Genomic DNA, 6,000 nt, shown 5'->3' on the forward strand with positions numbered 1-6,000 from the left:
TGTTAATAAAATGGGAGGATATCTTTTCTTGGAGATTGAAGAATGTTTTAGTTCATTTCCCAGACACCCTATATATATAATAATGCATCCATAGATAAGTTGCAATTTTTGTAAGTGATTTTTCTCCTTTATGTAAAATTAAATAATTAATATATCGAGAAAGATAGATAGTGATATTGTTACTATAAATTAAAACAATATAAAGTAAAAATGGTGATCTCAAGATTGTATTTCCTTAAGGTTGACGCAATGATCACAATGGAAAAGGTAAAATTTAAAAGTAATTTATAAGCCAACTGGAATTAGAAAAATAAATAATTTGAACAAAAAATAAAAGAATAACAAATTATACAACAATTTTTTGTTACACAAATACATAAAAAAATATACTTAATTGAAATGAACAAAGACTTAAATAGATCAAATTCATTTGATATACCTCTTTTGTCACGATCTTTGTGACTATCTTTTATATACCTCTATACAACTTTATAAACAAATAAAGAAAATCATATCGTACACACTTGAAAAAAGAAAGATCGTGTCTTCGTCTTTTTATTATTATTTTGAGCTTAATTTTATGATTTTTTTTCTTCGCAAATTTAAAAACCACAAATGTTAAGAGAAAAAGTCACCTAGTAATACAAAAGTGAATAAAAACAGATCTAGGACCTCTAAAGGTTATCATCTATTTTTATTTTTATAGGTTTCATATCATTTTCAATCCAACATGTATAATGGAGAGCCTAACTATAGCCAATAGGCACTATAATAGTTTCTTTTTGTATGGTAGCTGTAACATGCAAACAAGGACCACTCTTTAACACCAAATAGAACAAAATATTGTGATTTTCTTTATCAAAATCTTATATATATATACAACTTAGGTCCTTACTATAGAACCAAAGTTGTAATCAAGACATAAATTAAAGAAGAATTATGGCTATGAAGATTTATGAAGTGGACCCTTTTGTCTTCACTATTCTTGACACAACAATCTTTTTAGTATAGAGATTGATATTGATTTTTACTCATTTGAAGGAACACTACAGGTTACTTGTAATCTTCATTCTCAACAATATATATGTTATTTTTTATAATTACGATATTGGGGCCTTACGCGCAAAAGATAGTCTGAAAAGACAAAAGATAGAATTTCAACATAAAAAGCGGGTGGATGAGCAGTGATGTTTGGGAAGGGGGCAAGTACATTTTATTGTTCTTAGTTCATGGGAATTGGTTTCATCACTAACCAGTTTAGCTCGGCTAGTGTGGACTTTTGTGTTCGAACCACTTCCAGTAACTTACACAAATATCGATAACCTTCTCTATCAAAATTGAACTTGGAGAAATGAGAAGAAATTATCAATATTATTTAGCCTCCGTAAAAAATTAAAATAAAAACCATCATTTCAATTTATTTCTTCGTTAAATACCAGTTCACGCCCTTGAATACGCCGAATATATTTAATTTTGATTGTTCTTGGTGGTGGGGTTTGGGACGTAGGGGAGTGATGGTTAATTGTCATGGTCTTTTTCATTATCACAAATTATGAAATTGGCTTGTAATCAATAATGATGAGTTTTGGTAAAACCCAAGCTTGACGCTAAGGTTAAGTACATAATAATCATCATTTTCATAAATTATCATCATTTCTTCACCTCTTGAGGGCTACAAATTATGGACCCTTTTTACATATTAAATATGTAAAAAACCTATTAGATAAATATAAGGTTCGATTGCGTGTAACACATATAATATGATATATCATCTTTTCAGATCTAGCACATTTATAAAAAGAGTAAACGAGAAAACCAGGATAAATTGATATTATATTTAACAACAATAATAAATATGAATATTTATGATCAATACTTTGTATAAGTATTGCTAATTATGAAGGCTCTAGCGACTCTAAATATAATGACATTAACTTAATTACGGCTAAAAAAATTTTTATCGCCACTAAACATATTTTTTTAATCATAGTGAAACAAAATATAAACAAAAATATAGCACTTCATTATAGTATTCAACATAGGCAGATTCATAGGTGGATTATTAATCACAGATTTAAAATTTACATATATAATGATATCATTTAAAGTGTAATAAAATATTAATACTATACAAATTGATATGACTTAATAAATATCTTCAATCTGGACCACAATATCATGAAATTGAATTAGGAAAATAGTGGAATATTAATATATTATATAGTTTGTGAAGAAGTATATGTGGACACATTAATTTATGGGACATATGGAGGGTTTTATTATCACTTTGGTATATACAGAAAAAAGTAAGGAATCCAATTAAATTCCCCAACAAAAATAAGGAGACATCATGCATGCTAAACAGTATGAAAGAATTAAAATTCCATTATTCACGTGAGTTTGTAGAATACTATATAGTAATGTATATTTATTGATGAATATATAATATATGTCCTCGGGATGACTCAGTTAGTTTGGAAGATGGTTATTCACATGGATGACTTGGGATTGATATTCTCTCAATACCTTATGAGTTGAGTCTGTTGTATAGGGTTTGCCTAGTTCGATTAACATTTCCTGTGTGGTTCACCTGAAGGGCAGATGTTATGACAGAGGTTGTAGCGGCTGCGAATTATTCTGGAATTCCAAATAAAATACTAAAATAATAATATATTCCCTCTTTCCAATAACAATTGTCTACTAATTTAGCACAAAAATTAAAAAGCAGCATTGAAGTAATTTTATCAAATCTGCACTCTTATTAAATATAAGTCATCTAAATATTGAAAATGATACAAAATTACCCTCCATCCACCTATTGGCTCCAAAATACCCTTTCTACCCACCTATTGGCTCCAAAATACCCTTGTCATCCACCTTTTGGTTCAAAATTGACAACTTATTTAACGGTTTTAAATTTAAACTATTTAAATATTTTTTTAAATCCGGGGCGCTAAACTATTTGTTGTAATTTAACTTATTAGTATAATTTATAAATCAATCCAGTACCCACCCATTATTAATTAACCCGCTCCAAATTAATAAATCCGTCACATTGTTAATGCAACAACAGAAAAGCTATTGTTAATTGAGTGTTTTTAAAAATTTGAGTTGAAAATATCTATAGAAGTAAATTATCATACATTTAAGTTTCTAAATAAAAATTACCGTTAAACTTAAAAGTCTAACTATGTTCACATTAACTATTGTTACATCTCAATTATGTGATGTTACTTCATAGGTAATTTTTTTTCAAAAATTATATATTAAAGGTTTTAAAACAAATCATAAATATTTATAAAATTATATTTTAAAAAAATGCATGAATTAATTCGGGATGTATTACTTCTTTACCTTTAATCATAAATTTCTAATTCAATCTTGAAAGAGAATCCTATTGAAAGTGTCCTCCTAAATAAGAGGCTCAACCTAAATTTAATTGGGACTTTGGTTCGGACTCGAATAATTTTGGATGTCATTTTCAGGAATCTATAATTACATCGTGTCTTAGTAGTTTTTATGATGATTTTGATATTATAATTAGATTATTAATTGGGTGCAGTTTAATTAGTAATACGTGAGTAGCGGGTTGGTTTATAAATTATATTAATAAATTAAATTATAACCAATAGTTGAACGTCAAGTATTTTAAAAAATATTTAAAGAGTTTAATTTTAAAAAAATTAAATAAGTGGTCAATTTTGTACCTAAAGGTGGATGACAAGGGTATTTTGGAGCCAATAGGTAGATGAAAAAGGCATTTTGGAGCCAATAGGTGGATGAAGAGTAATTTTGTACTATTTTCAATACTTCAGATTATTTTAGGCCATTTTCCGAATAAATTTTTGTTAGCTTCATACGCTTGCTTATTTATATTTTAATTCTTGTTAGTGAAAATCTTAGCTCTATCAAAGTCTTCCATATATACGATTTATATGTTATTAATTTAGTCCTTAGTATTTTTTCAAATAAACAACTTTTCCAAAATACTACTCCACTTACTTTCTTTGTATTTATTAAATAGGAACTCTTCTCAAACTTTTACTTAATTATGATGAATTGATTAACAGAATATATATAATATTGACACCAAAATATTTTAGCCCTTTTGGATTTGTGATATGGACAAAAACTAAAACTTACATCTAAAATAATTAAATAATAGGTTAATTTCCAGACATTGATTTAAAAATCAAAGTTTTGAAGTCTAAACTTTTTAGTTCTTAATTTGGAAAAGTTGCACATAAAGAAAAACAATCTAAATTAGTGGACACATTTATGGCCCATAAAAATCTTGACTTTTGGCCCAAGTTTTGAACTTAAGTTTTTTTTTGGAAAAATTATGCGGTTATGCAAATTTATACTACTTAATTACTCATCATAGTCATAGCTATAGTTTGTTATAATAATCATTCACGACTAACATTATACATTAATCATGTGGGCTGACTTCGAGTTTTTATAATTAGCTACACTTGTATATGATAATTCGCCAGAATATACAAATACATATGTACAATATACAATTTTTAATCAGTATATATATATAATTCACCTCTCTCCCACTCTTTGACCTCTCTCGCTCGCCTTTCTCCTCTCTCTTCCAAACTCGCTCGCCTCTCTCCTCTCTCCCAATCGCTTGCTTTTTATACAAATGCATATGTACAATATACAATTATCTAACCAATATACATATACAAATTACCTCTCTCCCACTCTCTGCCCTCTCTTGCTCGCCTCTCTCCTCCCTCTCTCGATATCGCTCGCCTCTCTCCCCTCTTTCCCAATCTCGCCTGCCATATATACAAATACATATATATAATATACAATATTCTAACCAATATACATATATAATTCACCTCTCTCCAACTTTTTGCTCTCTCTCTCCGGTCTCACTCGTCTTTCTCCTCCCTATAACATGTAGCTATGATTTGTAATTATTAAATTATAACTATGGAGAGTAATTAGACTATTTTTAGTGCTTATATGTGAAAATTCTTTTTTTTTTTTGTAATAAGCCCACATAATTTTTAGAGTTACAATAATAGAAAATTTCACAAATAACACTACTTTGCTGTTGATTTAATATAAACGATACTTTTGATAATTAAGATACACGATACATATAGTACTAAAATTAGGTTGTGTCTCACATATAATCTTCTGATATTTGTATAATATTTCATATATAACCTTCTGAAATTCATATTATTGTGTCATTGATATAATTATTTTGTTATATTTGTTTGCTTAATTCAATCTTATTGTATATTAGTTGGAAATATTGTATCTATTCACTTCCAGTTGTATCAACACTTTCTCCCATTCTTTTTCCAGGTACTATAATGTTAAGGCAAGTCGATTTACATTAAATATAACTTTCTTTTGTAAGGATTAATAAAATTATTTAATTTTGTTGGATATATCTTTCATATTGAAATATAGTAAAATAGCACAAAAGAATTTTCATTACAATATTTGTTTGGGGAAAACTTATCCGTACCGAGCGTTTACATCAAATCAATGCAATTTCTATTATCAGGTTCAGTAATGAAGTAAAATAAACAACAAGTTTCAACACATGTCATGCATGTAATGGCTTGGTGTAAACGGGGTAAATTTTACCTTTTATTTGGACAAATTAACAAAATATATCAATTCATTTAATTATACGAATTGATATAATATTGTGTCTCAAATATTGTACTTCTTGTTCCTCCTTACTTACCACAATACTGCAAATATTTCCTTTTTAACCAAAAAAGGTATAAAATTGATTTGTCTTGATTCATACTATATATTTTACATTTCGAGATTTAAATTATATAGAATTTTAATTAATATACCATTATATTATTTTTTTCCAAATATGAATAAATAAAATATTTGGGATGTCCATGTTGTCTTAGGTGTCAGATAATTATTGGAGGTAGTATGATACAACATACACCTGATGCACACTTGATACAAAACTATAAAGCCCTAAGCTTCTTCCCCAAA

Source organism: Solanum lycopersicum, chromosome 4, assembly GCF_036512215.1.
Source record: "Solanum lycopersicum chromosome 4, SLM_r2.1".
Lineage (NCBI taxonomy): Eukaryota > Viridiplantae > Streptophyta > Magnoliopsida > Solanales > Solanaceae > Solanum > Solanum lycopersicum.